The sequence below is a fragment of the Notechis scutatus genome, chromosome 3 (genome assembly GCF_049901735.1).
Source record: "Notechis scutatus isolate UNSWTSFEM ecotype Mainland chromosome 3, rNotScu1.2, whole genome shotgun sequence".
Taxonomy (NCBI): Eukaryota; Metazoa; Chordata; class Lepidosauria; order Squamata; family Elapidae; genus Notechis; species Notechis scutatus.
Window position 1 is genome coordinate 165,499,246 of NC_142011.1, and position 16,917 is coordinate 165,516,162.

The 16,917-nt window shown below is 34.4% G+C and overlaps 1 long non-coding RNA gene across 2 annotated transcripts in view; it reads left to right on the top strand.

Moving 5' to 3' along the window:
* Positions 1 to 16,917, top strand: part of LOC148131455 (uncharacterized) — a 68,999-nt gene that overhangs the window by 19,996 nt on the left and 32,086 nt on the right. For both annotated transcript variants that reach the window (XR_015748884.1, XR_015748883.1), the window contains exon 2: positions 16,318 to 16,434. This is a non-coding gene — a long non-coding RNA (uncharacterized LOC148131455). The remainder of the gene's footprint in view (positions 1 to 16,317; positions 16,435 to 16,917) is intronic.

Here is a 16,917-nt window from a genome sequence, read left to right on the forward strand (position 1 = left end):
GGGTAGTTATTAATATTCTGCTTGGAATATCACTAGGCAGTTGTGAAAAAATAAACAAATGAGTTAAGACTATGTACAGTGTGACACTCTGCACACTAAATCACATTTGTATCTTTGGCCCTAGATTTCTACACAGCCCTAGAAAAAAGAAAGCAATTTTGTGATGAGATTTCATGGAGAAAAGCATATTTGTCCTGATAGTCTTAGCCACTAATAGATTTATCCTTTGTGAATTTGCCTAATTCCACTTAAAGCTCTCCAAGTTGGTAACCATCTGTGTAAACAAGCTTTTCTCTGTTGTGAACTTTCTATCATTCATTTGTATTGATTCTAGGATTTAACATTTTGAGGGAGAAAGTCAAATTTCATATTTGTTTTTTCTATGCCATGAATACAGTTATGAATCTGTATCATGTTGCTCTTTACACATCTCTTTTCTTAGCTAAAACACCATTCCTTAGGAGAAATGGTTTAGTCATATGATCATTATAAGTTGTCCTTTTTTCCACCTTCTGGTAGCCTGAAGTGTAGATTTTATTGCAAGTATAGCTGTACCACAATTTATATATAAAATATTCAAATATCAAAAGTTTGTGTAACTAATTACCATTCTAAAGGTACATCTATATATACAAATACTTATGTAACTTATACATGAAATTTATATTTTCAATTAGTTGTCCACCACAACAATAGAAGTCCTTTCTAGCTCAGACTGATGGGACATGTGAGAAATTAGCCTATCCCTGTGATTTGCATCTCGTGATTGCTCACATTAATCTGTATTTGACACTTTCAAACATGTTGTATTTTGGTTGTCTTACTTAGAAGACCCTTTTTGGAAATGGTACATATTGAGATGCAACAATTTGGAAAAGTGAAAGGTTTCCATTACAAGGCGATGTGTTTCCATTGCTGTTTGATTTGTGTGCGAAGCATAGAGTATCTGCTTGAAAGAAAATATATCTATCTGTCTGTCTGTCTATCTATCTATCTATCTATCTATCTATCTATCTATCTATCTATCTATCTATCTTTAAATAACCTTGTAATGCATTACATACATACATACATACATACATACATACATACATACATACATACATACATACACATACACACATACATACAGATAGGTATAGGTATAGGTATATATCAACTTAGAAATTGTGAAAAGATGCCATGTGCCGTGTGTGTGTGTGTGTGTGTGTATGTGTGAATATATAGTATTGTATATAGTAATATATATAGTAATATGTATGTATGTATAAAGTTTATATGGTATTCTACTCATATAGCATTTTGCTCAAAAACTAGGTCATAGTTCTGTTTTCAAGGAATGTCTGTAACTCTTCCCACAATAGACCACTTGGAGCATTTATGGTCAGTAACATCTTTTCAGAAACACACTGAATAAATATTTAGATGATGAGCCCTCATTGCTCCTTGGAGCCTATCAATAATTCATACTTTAGAAGGTCTTAAATTCATGATAAACCATAACAGCTCCAGTGAAATAGTCAGTATTTATAAACTATTAGAAGCAATTTAAAGGAGGAAAAAAAACCTTCTTTATCTTCTTTAAAGTTAATTGTTTAAAATAATAATGGAAGTATATACTTATAGATCTATATTTTTGTTATGTAAATTTTAGTGCTACACACAATTAGCATGTAATCAATTGAAAAAGATCTACATCTGCTCATATAAGATTTTCAACGGAAAAATAGGAAACTAAGTCGGATGATGTACCATCATCAATTAAACTGATTTGTACATTGGAAACTGCTTATTACAGATTTTCATCTTAATTGGGACACTATCCAAATTAGTTGTTTTCAAGAATGCAGAGGCCTTTGCATCACAGCCACTTGTTTACATGCTTCTTTATTGCTGACAGAGGATAGTAATCCATGGATGCTACAGACAGATCCAAGAGGAGACCTCATTCTGGGTCAGTAATATGTAACTGTATATATCAGGCAAACTCTTCTCTTTCAAAATCTTTCTCAATACTCTTTTGCCTTAGCTTGCTTGCACCTTACCTTTCCTTACTAAATCACTCCTAACCCATTTTTAATTGTTTTATCAATAAATGTTGAGTTAGTAATTGTAATTTAGCAAGAATTCTATGGACTAGATAAGTGCCATGATTCTGTTTAGAGTGTTTATAGTAAATATTCAATGAAGAAGTGGGTTGGAATTCAAAAGTGAAAATGTTGTGGGATATATAGCCTGTGTCTATGAGCACAAGGAATTAAATATACTTATCTATCAGCACTCTCTGGTGTTACTATTTATTTCTATAGTAAATTGTACAATAGCCCAACCTGTGATGCATTTCATTAATCTCTGTCACATAAGGGAAGGAAGTAGTGCAGGCAAGTGATTTTTAAGGCTGATGTTAATGTAATAGCAAAATAATGTTTCTTAATAGATTCAGAATGAAAAATGCATGAGCAAAATGATTGAAAAGTCAACTTGGGTTGCTTTGTTGCTCAAGAAACAAATATCTTAGTGAGCAATTAAATTTGTTTTATCTTTTATGTAGGGTTGTATTGGAAACACATGTTTTGGACACAAGATCCCTATGTAACTGGGCCCTTTAAGTTGAAAAGTAGCTACTAAATACCAGAGCAGGGCAAATTATGATTTCCTTGTTTGTTCAATGACAGCTAGTAATTGTATGTGTTTTTTGGCCAAACATCATTGGTAGACTTTGCTCTATCAATTTCTATTTTACTTTTTAATTGAGAATTCACTGAGACTCATTTTTCTACTGTTTTCTGTGACTCTCTTAATAACTTATTAATATACTTATACTTAATAATTAATATAATTTTATTTTTAATAGAATTAAAGGAGTAGTAAGTTCACATCAGTAACTTGCCTTGAAATCTATATAGTAAGTGTAAATTTGTGTGTGTGTATGTGTGTGCATGTGTAAGTTTATGCATGTGCACATACACACCTACAGGCATACCTCATCTTTTCTGTTGCAGATATCAATGAATAAGAATTGGGGCAGGAAACTTGTATGATGTTAGAAGAGGAGCTAACAAGCAATATTCTCTTAGATTTCTTGTATCTTCTTTACAAGAATAATTTATGAATGAAGCTAATTAGATGAAGGTGTAGGTTAGAATGTATTTGATTTTCAATTGTATTACAGGTTGATATTGTAATGTAATGATACATCAATAGATACATAGACATTAACATCATCTATAGACTATGCAAAAGAGACATCAACCAGCCCCCCCCAAAAGAAAAAGATTCCAGCACCTACCCACCCACCAATAATCAGCATCAATGACAAAGACATATGGAAAAAAATGTTCTGAGTTTAATTATCATTGGAAATATATCAAATGCACTTTGTTCAATTTTAATGCCAATGATATCTCTAAAATTAGCCTGATTCACTGTTAAATCCATCCATACTTTAATGTATGTGTGCATTAGTTATCCATATCTACAGCTATAATAGAAAAGCTGAAGATTTAAATTACATTAGGCAGAAAGTCTATTCAAATTAAATTCACTGGTGGCTAGACAACTCAGACAATGATAATATTACTAAGTGATGCATCCTATATGAATAAAGTATACTTTAAAGGTGTAAAACAACTTAGTAACATTTTAACCCAGCCTTATTTAATCAGCTTCTGAATTTTAATTTTTAAAAATCATAGAATCCATAAAAAATTTATAAGATGAAAATCAGGAATGTCTTGCTAAGCTGGAAGTAATATTTTAGTCTTTGTTTAGCTCAGATATAGGAGATACAAATGCATTTATATCTCTGATATAGTTTATTACATATTTAACAGGAATCTGTAAATTAAAGATACAACCAATGTTTAGCTGCAAATAACTTTGCATTTTCTAACTGGATCTTTCACAGCAGAGCAAGTGAGGCATGATATTGCTGAGTCTTCCTTCACTGCTCTCTGCAGTGTCAGTCAACAATTCTTTGCCAGAAAATGCATCTCAAATAGTGGAGCAATGTACCAAGAGCAGTGAATTGTAAGTTGAGGAGGCGTTACATTGTACATGGATAGACATTCACTCAAGTTCATGGCTATCTGTCTTCTGGTAATAGGAGAAAATATCTTTTTAAATGGCCTATTAAGGTACATATATAAGGTACATCTGTTTCAATTATAGCAGAGTGAATAGAAAAGGTAAGCTTTTCCACTTAGTAACTTATTCACCATAAGAATCACCCTCCCTGCATCTAGAATTATAATGGGGAATCACAGAGTTAGAAAACAAAGCCTGCACATCAATACACTGCTCAGAAAAGGAATCCATATTAAAGCTGATGTGACTCTACTCTCTGCCTGAACATGTCCAATGAAGAGAACTCACCAAACCTGTGGAGCAGCTTGAATTGTTGGTACTGTTGAATTGCTGATGTCATTAAGATTTTTTTTTTCTAACGTTCAGTGCAATTCTCCCATCCAGTAACTTAAATCCATTATTCCATGTTGTGTACTTTGGAACAAATAGCAGGAACAAATGCTTCTTCTGTGCTATATCCTTTCAGTAATGTAACTGTTCTCAAGTTTAAATATACCTGTCTCCTTTAATCTGTCTTCAAAGGATCTAACTTTTACTTTCTTCTCTTCTGTCATCCTCTTCAACTTGATGAGATCCTTCCTAAGTGTGGTGTTTGGAACTGGACATAGTACTCAGGGTGTTTCAATGAAGACTCAGTCATCCAGGTTAAATCACAGAAACTGGATGAAAATGTGTTAATCTGAGACATTTGGTTGCTCATCGAAGCAACTTCATCAGTCAAAATAAAAAAAGTAGTTAGGTAGAGAGTCAGAGAGATCTTGGAATGTACTAACTCTTGCCACACCACTTCAGGGGTTCCCCAAAATATATTGCAATATGTCAGCGAAGACACAATCAATCATCCAGGTCAAAGGTACCTGCAAAACATATTGCAATTTTAATGCTTGTTATCATAGAAATTTGGAAATTTCAGAGGAAATTCAAAGGAAATGCAGTTTCCAATTTCATTTCAGTTTTAATATTTCACATGACAGTTTCAACATTCATTTTTCAAGGCACACCCAGCTATTTCAGTCATTCACTTTGTCTTGTTCCATCTTACTTGTTATCAAAATGTTCAAGCTAAAAAACTATGAGAACTATGCTAAGCAGAATATACAGCCAAAAGCTGCATGCTGAATATGTAAAACTCAAGTTATGCTATGGTGATTAATCTGAACTGCATTTTACCACATCCAACTTGTACTATTCACAGCCTGCACAGAAGATAGTCATCAATGACAAACAACACATCACGATAAGGTCAATTTTTATTTCGTCTTGTTTTCTTATTTCAATCTCTTCCCCTTTCCCCAGTTTTGTAGATTTTAAGAGATAAAGAGGAATATACGTTTCCAATATTTATCATGATTAAAGATTGATTGGCATGAAATAACCTTTTTATTTTCTTTGAAGTTGTTAAGGATAAACAGAGACCTGCAAAAAGAAATCGTGCTTTTTCACAGATAATTTGACACCTGCTTTTGTCAGTGTATATTATACACATGGTAGCAGCATGTATAAATTATCACATTTTTAAAATATTTTTTTATATTTCAGGAGCTCAAGACAAACATAGGAACAATAGCTATAGTAAAGTAAGGATATGCAAAAAAGATGGTTGAGGTCGCTGATCAGCTTCGAGTTAAACACATGTGACACTGCAGCATAATTTTGCCCCAACAGCAGACATGAAGCGGCAATCCCTATTTCCATATTTATATCACTCTTCAGAGAAGGAGTGCCTGCATATTTAGCTGTAAAAAAAAAAAATCTGTAAAAAATTGCATATTGAATGGCTCTCAGGGTTGAAGTAGAATAAATAACAAGCATGCTGATGTTCGAATATTATTGGATTCTATCAAATGGAATTACGTTTTAAAATTTTGTGTGCATGTGAGTATATTTCTTTGTGTGTATGTGTGAATACATGGGAAGATAATAACCATGTTTTGTAAAAAAAATTAAAAAAAAACTTTTCACATTCTGTCTCTGTCTCTCTATATGCCTTCCTCTCCCCTTCTTGGTCACTCACACATACGCGTGTTATATACTGTTTCTGCAAAAAAAAAATTTGAATGTACTGTATCTTTCTGAAATATATACTTACAGTGTGAATTCTGAGTGGGAAATGAGGAGTTAATTCATTACCAGCTGCCCACATCATGATGGATTGTCTATTAGAATTGCTTCCATTCACTCCCTTAGAACATTTTGTCATAGTTCTTGTACGTCTTCTTGGGTGGTGACAACACTGTCTCTCTTGGGACCTAGTTTTCTTCTTAACTTCTTAACTGAATAGATTTTAGGTTTAAATTGACATGATTTACATTTCCAAACATTCTACTGACCAAGATTTAATTATTTCTCAGCTTTTGGCCCATTTTTAAAAGTGTATTTTGAGAGAAAACCTGTTCCAAGTATGTACTTGGAAAACTGAGCTTTAAAATACATATACTGCAAGGCAGACTTCATAAAATACAGGTCAGACAAAAGAAATATGAGTGAAAAAAAAAGAAAATTTATCCAGTTTATAAATATCATTTTGAAATTGTAATTTCTTGGTTTAAAAATAATAGTTTGGAATAATAAAAAACTTGTGTACCTCATCAGTGGCGATAGGTGGCAGTGACAATAGGCAGCAGCAGTGAATGGTGGTGGCAATCCCCGCCACCTAGATCAGCTGATCTGCGGGATTCCGAGAGGCTGATCTAATTGCCTAATTGAAGGCTCCAGTGTTCCCAGCAGAGGCAGTTGACATGGAGGAGGCAGCAATGGTAGCCAGCCCACTGATCAGTGGAGCTATCCAGCTGTTGCTCAGCTGACTGGTGGTGGGCACAACAGAGCAGAGCCCAGATGAGCCACATGCTGGGGCTGTGATAACGTGCTGAAGCTGACCAGGCTGCTTGCTTTTTGTTGCAAGGACACTAGCCAGATGAATACCAGATGGATTCTGGGAGGCAGAGGCAGATTTATTTTTTTCTTCTTTTCCTCCTCTAAAGCTAATGTGCATCGTGTAGTCCAGAGTGTCTTATAGACCAAAAAAATACAGTATGTGGTTAGGAGGGGGTTTATGAGATCTATAATCCTGGGTGTTTCAATCTTCGTGCATTTGGTTAAGAGAGGTATGCCATGGAGCAATCTGGTCATAGATTCTTTGGCTAATTCCAGATCTATGGATGTGAACAGGGCTGTGACAACAAATGAGATCATGACTTCATCCTCATCTATTGTCGCATCTCTGTTTGTTTGAAGTCTCTATAGTGGAGATTGATGATGGAGTGCTGTATGACGTTCACAGCTTATTATTCCATCAAACAATGATTAAGTATCAAATCAAATATTTATTATGATCAAAGAGAAAGTATACAATTAAAAAGGATAAAAATAAATCACTGTAAAATGGTTATTATAAAATCTAAACAAATATAAAACAAAAGTGTAAAAAAATGTCTAAAGGGAATCTGAAAGAACAGATAGAAGCTTTAGATGGATGTAAGGGAGCATAAAGTTTAGTATCTGACAGACTAAACCAGCTGGGTAACTTTAGGCTAGTCACTGTCTCTCAGTTCAACCCACCTCACACGGCTGTTGCTATATATATATATTAGCACCTACTCCACAGGACATTTCCTAATGTTTACAGAATGAAGGACTCTTCCCAGATATATGAAATATGAGACCAGATCAATCTTGTGTCCATCTATCTTCAAGGAGTGACATCATTCTGGTTTTCTGATAGTTGAGTTCTAGGTGATCTTCCTTGCAATATTAAGAAATAAGCACTGAAAGACCACAACAAATCTTTTGGAATTGTTTTTAAGACTTCAGCTGCTTTAAATGCTTTTATGAAAAAAATTATAAGTTAAACCAATCAACTAAGTTCTCATTTGTAAATATAAATCACTCTTGAACAGGTATTTAAAGCTCAATTAGTTCTGTTTCAAAAAAAACTTCATAGCTCCTGATTTTAAAGACTTTGATCTGACTTCATTCAGGTTGATAGATTTCTTGTGGCACAAAAGTCCTACCCAAGAGGTTATAGCTAGACTTATTTTTTATTTTTAAATGTGTGTCATTTTCATTGCTGCTTTTATTTTAATAATACAAATCAATTTACTAAGAATAAATGTAACAGAAAAGTAAGCCTGGTTTACTCTGTAAAGAAATTGTATTTTCCATAATGAAATGTTCTCTGTAAAATGCAGGTCTTTTTTTTTTTCTGTGTTCTTTCATTCTTCTATTATCGTTGAACCTTGTAAGTGTATCATGAAAGAGAGAGGGTGCAATTCCCAGATTTATCAAGGATTTCATTTCATTTTAATTAATGCCAATTTGTACCTGTTTCCATTGGAAGCACTCTTACTAGTTGGACTTAATGGGTTTTAAAGCATCTCTAATTGGATGCACATCAGTAAAACACAGCTAACTTACAAGAATATCGAAAGCAACATATGCCACTTATGCCATGGTTAAATTATTCTTTTAGAATCAAAAGACTGTTAAAAAAAGCCCTGGTGGATTGGATGCAGAAACCCTGCAGTCCAGCATTCTGTTCTCACAGTTGCCAGTCACAATGTGAGCACAAAAACTCTTTACCACTTCCCAGCCATGAATCGAAAAAAACGATTTCTATTACTAGATGTAAATTCTGGCCATCATGGGAAACTGAATAGTTTCAATCTGAAATTTACCAAGATGAATCTTCTTCTACTGGGTAGCAGAGAGAGATTTTGAACTCATATCTGCAGTGCACTTTCAATGCACAGGGTTTGAAGCATACATAGTTCTATATTGTTGCTGGAATAATATTTTGAATTGTAGTTTAGCAGGAACTTAAATATTAACTTTCTAGTATTAACATTCACATGTTTAATGTTTTAGTTTTCAGTGCACTTTTTTGTTTTGCTTTAATGATCTTCTTTACAATTGGGGAGTATGCAACATTTCTAAATTTTCAAAAAATTGATTGTTTTCTTTTATAGTGGTGCAATTTAAGCTAGTTTAAAAATCTTAAATAAATGTAGGTTAAAAGAATATTTTTTTTCAATACTCGATTTTTTAAAAAAATATATGAATGAATTAACCCTAAAGCTGAATAAAATCACTCGAATTCCTTCCTTCATGAGAGATTGTAATGAGCTGGCCTATAAAATTTAAAAACTATGTCATCTTTATCCTCAGCCACAGATAGTTCTTGCATTTCATTCTGGTTTGTAGTCTATTTTTCAGTGTTGGAGTAAGTTCATGTCTTCATCTAGTTGAAGATAATATTGCATATTAACAATGGAATTAAAGTATGGAAGTTACATCCATGATACTGCTCAGGGATGCTCACAAAACATCTGAAGCTTTGGAAGCATGTATGGAACATGGATCTTATTCGGAGCACATATAAAACATGGATCTTCATTTTGAGCTAGAAAGAATTTCATGCTATCCTAGAGAAAACCTTGATAACATTTCTAATACTTTTGATTATGATGAATTCCTCTTATCATGCCAAGTGTCCATTTGACACCAAATGGGAATGTTTTTTAGAGAGATAAACAACAGGATAGACAGAAACTTTCCAGGGAATTCTGCTCCTCTATCTTGTACATACCAATACCACAATACCAATGAAGAAGAAAAATAACAGCTTTTAAAAGAAACCAGCATGGCTGCATAAAGAAGACTCTGATAAATAGAAAGGACAAGTATAAAAAGTGGAAAGAGGGGCAAATAACTAAGGCAAAATATCAGCAAATAGCCCAAGCCTGTAAAGATGAAGTGAGGAAAGCTAAGGCTCACAATGAACAAAGGCTTGCAATAAAAGTAAAAAAATAACAAAAAAAGCTTCTTCCAACATGTTAAAAACAAGAAAAAAGGTGCAAGCAATTGGTCCATTGCTGGGAGAAAGTGACAAGAAGGTGACAAGCAACAGAGACAAAGGATTCTACTTAATCTACTTAACTCATTTTTTGCATCTGTCTTTACACAAAGAGAAAAAACAGTCCAACGTATCAAAAACAGCACCACAAAAAACAGATTAGGACCACAAATTAAAATAGGGAAGAAAATGGTAAGTGAACACCTGTCTATCCTAGATGAGTTCAAATCACCAGGACTGGGTGTACAGTATTATACCCCACGGTTCTGAAGGAACTGGCAGATGAGATCTCAGAACCACTGAAATATATCTTTCAAAGACCCTGGTGCATTGGAAAACTGCCAGAGGACTGGAAAAGAGCTGATGTAGTTCCCATCTTCAAAAAAGGAAAAAAATAGATCCAAGAAACTACAGATCTATCAGCTTGACCTCAATACCAGGGAAGATTCTGGAAAAGATAATCAAGCAATGAATCAGTGAACACCTAGAAGCAAGCAAAGTAATAACTAAAATCCAACATGGATTTGTTAAAAACAGATCATGCCAGACTAATCTTATTGCATTCTTTAACAAAGTGACAAAATTAGTTGACCAGAGGAATGCTGTCGATATAATTTACTTAGACTTCAGTAAGGCATTTGATAAAGTATACCATAATCAACTACTACTATATAAGGTAGAAAAATATCGGTTAGTCAGCATCGCTACCAGATGGATTCGTAACTGACTGACCAACTGCACTCAACATGTAGTCCTCAATGGAACTGCATCTACATGGAGGGAAGTATGCAGTGGAGTACCCCAAGGCTCTGTTTTAGGCCCAGTACTCTTCAACATCTTCATCAATGACTTGGACAAGGAGATAGATAGGGAAACTCATCAAATTTGCAGATGATACTAAGCTAGCAGGAATAGCCAACACTCTAGAAATTATGCTTAAGATACAGAAGGATCTTGACAGACTTGAACATTGGGCACTACCTAACAAAATGACATTAACTGGTTAAAAAGTAAGGTTCTACATTTAGGCAAGAAAAATCAAATGCACAGATACAGTACATGTGGTACCTTGCTCAATAGTAGTAACTGTAAGAAGGATCTCGGAGTCCTAGTGGGCAACCATTTAAATATGAGCCAGCAATGTGCAGCAGCTGACAAAAAAGCCAACACATTTCTAGGCTGCATAAACAGAGGGATAGAATCAATATTACGTGAAGTGTTAATATCACTTTATAACGCCTTGGTAAGGCCACACTTGGAATACTGCATTCAGTTTTGGTCGCCATGATGTAAAATAGATGTTGAGACTCTAGAAAGGTGCAGAGAAGAGCAACAAAGGGGGCTGGAAGCTAAAACATATGAACAATGGTTGCAGGAACTGGGTATGTCTAATTTAATGATAAGGACTAGGGCAGACATGATAGCAGTGTTTGAATATCTCAGGGGCTGCCACAAAGAAGAGGGAGTCAAGCTATTCTCCTAAGCACCTGAAGGCAGGACAAGAAACAATGGGTGGAAACTAATCAAGGAGAGAAGCAACTTAGAATTAAGGAGAAATTTCCTGACAATTAGAACAATTAATCAGTGGAACAACTTGTTTCGAGAAGTTGTGAATGCTCCAACACTGGAAGTTTTTAAAAAGATGTTGGATGTTGGATAACCATTTGTCTGAAGTGAGGTAGGGTTTCCTGCCTAAGAAGGGGGTTGGACTAGAAGACCTCCAACATCCCTTCCAACTCTGTTATTCTATTCTATTCTATTCCAGAGTATTTGCTGTGTTAAACCATCAAATTGCTTTTAATAGAGAAAATAACTTCTGGAATGATAAATATATTTGATAGGAGAAACAGAGTAGGAGTAGTCATATCCACATTCTACTCACATTTCAAGCAACTGAATCTTAGATATCCAGTTTGATGACATCAGTATTGTCCTCAATAAAATATATATAATTGGTAGGTGAAAGAAAATGTAGCTTCAATTCGATGTATTTATTGATTTGATTTCTATAGTCACTTTTTCAACAAGTGATTCTGCACCAGTCATGTAAGAAGCAGGAGTGAATGTTATGTTGTGCACATAATTTTATAAATAAGAAAAAGAAAATATGCCTATATATCAAAATTCTTTCCAATCTCTTTATTAGCAGTGGCCAAAGGAAGGATATGTACTGTCTTTTGAAATGTATTGCACTTGGATACATGTGTTTGCCTGTAATGTATTGCATTTGTATGTGTGTATCTGTCTGTGTTGTATTTGTATGTCTGTTTTTGTTTTGTTCACATGCTGCATCTCCCTGGGTTTATCTGCTTGTGCAGTTTTTCTCACCAAGATCTCATTAGGATAGGTCTGTTTCCTCATGTATTGTGAAGGTCTTTGGATTTTTTTTTCTGCTATTGCTACATATTGCTTCTTCGTGACTTTTATTTGTGTGTGCATGTGCTGGAAAGCACAGAAGAAGGCTGCACATGGAAACTTTACAAAGCATGGCTTCTGGAATTAAACTTTCCAATCTCCTAAAAACATCTCTGTCCTCAGTCACAGGATAAGGCAGGGGGGGGGGGGGCTTAAGAATGGAACAGGTCAGCCACATTCTCATTTTCTGCTCCAGGATCTCACCCACAGACACAACATTGCAGGGTTTTTTTCTGGATTTATTTTTCTCTGCAGCCCTCAGCTGAGGGTCCATTTCAAACAGCATCCACTGCCATATCAGATATCACTTTATTATTTATTCTCTGATGAGAAGATAGACCAATTGAGAGAGCGCCAGACTTCTGAATGACTTTATATAACTGTTGAGTTGGATAAAATAGTAAAGGTCTGATGTGGAAGCAAGATAAAGTATGGGGAGAAAAGGCCCTGTTCTGTATCAGACAGGTGAAAAAAAGGCAACATTCTGTTTCTTCACAGAGAAATTGCTAAAATGAAGGATTATAAGGGATATTTCTCAAGATCCAGCCATGTTTGTGATGTTTCTTCTAGTCTGTCTGGACTCTGGAAAAGGAACAATCTTTTTGGCATATGTAAGGATGGTGCCAGAGGAAAGCCAAGGGCTGTGCTAATGATTTGGGTAGGTACTGGAAACTATTGCATAAATCCTTGGTTATATATTCATACTGTAGTCATTTAAAAGATTTGCACATCTGAATCCTAATGAGATTCATGGAAAACCTGAGCCACTGAATAAGAAGATTCTTACAAAAATGATTGTAGGATCATATCCCAAAATTGTAGCAGTTCAAACCTAATCATAAAAAATGGGAAGGTATCAGTAGACCTTTTTTTATAAAAAGTATGCATAGAATTGCAATCTAAGAAATAGTTTGCCAGTTTCTCGAGCTAAGAATTGAAACAATATAAATAATTGCAATTTTAATTTATACATTATTTTTGTACTGTATTTTGAAGGGGCAGACGGAACAAGATAGGAACTGAAATTATCTCCTTGCTGTAGTCCAGCATGTCATTTTGAAATACTCTTGCAAAGAGGCTTAAGTAGGTTTTGTATTGTTTTCAAGAAAAGTAAATTGGACCAAGATCAGATGTTACTTGACCATACCTTGCCATTAAGTGTGGAAAATGGCTGTACTTATTCTTTTAAAAGCAAAATAAATACTTCCTTCCTTTTATATTAATATATCTTATTAATTTGCAATCAGAGCATAGTCCTTCCTGTTTTGTATTTCTCTTTATACAAATTTGTCTAGACTAATGAAAACTGATGGGCTGGAAAAAAATTGAGATGATGACAAAAACTCCATAGAAACAAAGGGGGGTGGTAAAATGCTTAAGGAATATAATCTGCAACATATTTCCATAAACATTTATAAAACTCTCACTGGACATGTTTACACAGAAATTTTGTTGAAAATGAGAAAAGGACAATCTGCAGATGAACCCAGATGAGTAGCATATGCCTAGATGGACCACTGTGAGAACATTGATTCCAATAGTAACTTGTGGGTTTGTGCAATATTATGAATGTGCTTTCAGAAAGGTGCTTTATTATACATGCAAATACAAAGAAAGCAACTCTTTAATTGAATTGAATTGAATACTTTATTGGCCAAGTGTGATTGGACACACAAGGAATTTGTTGTGGTGTAAATACTCTCAGTATACATAAAATAAAAGATACATTCATTAAGAATCAAGAATCATAATGTACAACACTTAATGATAATCAGAGGGTACAATCACAATCAAATCATACTAGGAAACAGTCAATATAAATTGTAAGGATATAAGCGACAAAGTTACAGTCCTACAATCACAAGTGGGAGGGGATGGGTGATAAGTGATGAGAAGACTAACAGTAATACTAGTGCAGACTTGTAATAATTGAACAGTGTTGAGGGAATTATTTGTTTAGTAGAGTGATGACTTTTGGGGAAAAAAAACTGTTCTTGTGTCTAGTTGTTCTGGTGTGCAGTGCTCTATAGCGTCGTTTTGAGGGAAGGAGTTGAAACAGTTTATGTCCGGGATGTGAGGGGTCTGTAAATATTTTCATAGCCCTCTTTTTGACTTGTGCAGTATACAGGTCCTCGATTGAAGGCAACCATGTCTCTTTCCCCAGGATTGTGGAGCAGCTATATTGATCCAAGGGAAAAAATATGGCTATTTAGAACAGTTGCAGACAAGTGTTGCATTTGCACTTCTGCCTGCTCTGGGGCATCTTTTCTAAATTAATTCCAAAGAGCTGCATTTCTTTCTGAATCTTGGGTTTCCCTTGTTATTGGAACTTAAGATCATTTGGAAGCTTAGTATGTATCTATTCTAAAAAGTATTATACTTTCATTGTAAATTTAGATGGTGAGAAGGTTACTCACTGCAGGAACAATTAGGAAAGGAAAGCAATAATTAACTAGCCAAAATGACATAATTGCATACTCATTTTTTTCTACCTGGAAGCTATGATGTTGCTGCCTATTATTTTGATAATTACTTCACACATTCTCAGCGGGTCTTTTCATCTTCTGCTAACTGAGCAATATCACAAACTTTTTCTGAAACTCAATAATTTTTTTAAAGTTTGGTGTCCAATGTATTTAACAATCAAAATTGTTAACAATCAAAACTTTAGAAATGAACAGGCAACGAAAATCTTACAAAGATTAACACCAATCATAATCTATGTGACTGACTATTGGCAACTGGTTCATATGTATGATGGTTACAATGTCCTGAGGTCATGTGATCAACTTCTGTGACCTTCTGACAAGCAAAGTCAATGTGGAAGCCAGATTCACTTAAAAACCGTGTCACCAACTTAACAACTGCAATGATTCACTAAACAGTTGGAGCAAAATTCACTTAACAAATGTCTCACTTAATAACAGAAATTTTGGGTTCAATTGTCGTAAGTCAAGGATCACCTATATCAAATTGGTATACATTCCTGAAAGTATTTCACAATTAAAATACGAGCACATTTTCTTCCCTGTATCTCCATGTAGAAGATTAGGTTAATATTCCTGGAGGCAGACTCTTCTCACTGCAGTCACACTGCTGTCACACAATCTATGGAGCTTTTTACATAGATGTTTGTTTAGTATTTTTAGCAATAAGGAACATCCTTCCAGTTATTTTAGACATTTCAACGGTATTTATGTTTTATGGCATTTGCCTCCCTATGTCTTTCCCAACCAGAATGATTACAGTCAATGTCTTAATTGCAGCTTGCAGCCATTTCTGTTTAAATCTGCTGCTTTATTTTACTCTTGACTTTCATTATTGTATTTTTGTTAGCTGCTTTGAAGCATAAAGAAGTGAAATGCAAACGAGCAGATGTCAATACTGGTCACATCGATTACCTAAATTTTGAAGAGTAATGTAGAACAGGGTTTGGATTTTACCATATAAAAATATACATAAAGTTAAATATCAACATTGGATAATGCTCCAATAGATTGATTTCTTTATTCTAGAATGGAGAGATAGATTGTAATCTGAGCATCTGATAAATGGACTGTGTACCCATTTCTAAACTTCTAACAGTCTGATATACTATAGGGAACAAAAGTGTAACATTCCTTGAAAGAAAAGTACAAATAAAAACAAAAATGTGAAAATAATTTCATTACTGGGAAGCACTTTGTAATTTTCTGAAAGAATCTACAAAAGGGCTTCTGTAATGATTAGACACTTCCAATATTATAGCATATTACTTCAAGCAGCTTAATTAGGTAAGGATTTTTTTTTTTACAACTAATACATAAAAGATTGCCTTGAAGCTTTCATTACATTCATCTCTTACTTTATATTTAATGAGACATTTTCATGTATTTTCAATGAAACCCTTTCTCATTATCTTTAAGTGAACAATGGGTTAAGCAAAGTAATTATGTACAATTTCCTTCCCTTTCCTTTGTTTATAGTAATAATTCCGGAGGGAGAAATATCTTGCTAAATGGCTCTGAAGTGTCTAAACATCTCAGATGGAGCTGAAATCCGGGCATAACAAACTAAACTGCAAAATGTGAATGAAATGGACTGTGAGTAGTTTTCATTCTTTGCATTTCAAATGGACAATGCTGCCTCCAGGAGTGCTAACCTAATCTTCTATATTAAGGTCCAGGGAAGAAAACCTGCTAATATTTTAATTGTGAAAGGAACTTCAGGAATCTTTCTCCGAACAGATCAAATAGCAGGATTTTCCTACTTGTGGCTCTACAGTTCAGAAATTCTATTGTTAGGCTTCCTCACATGTTTTTCTCCAAAAGGAAAAAAAAAAAAAAACCATTACTCAGAGCAGAACATAATTTTTATTCTGAGGTTATGTTTTTGTTTGGATAAGTTTTTATGAACTGTTATTAAAGTGGGGCAAAGCAAAGATAAGTGACCTTATCTTCATAGGAAGGGGACTATAGAAACTGAAAGTTCATTTTCCATGAGCACCAAACCAAGAAAAAGAAGAAAAAGAACTCCCTGCAGAATGCATGCAATCATTTTGAGAACACCATACTTTATTTTAGATT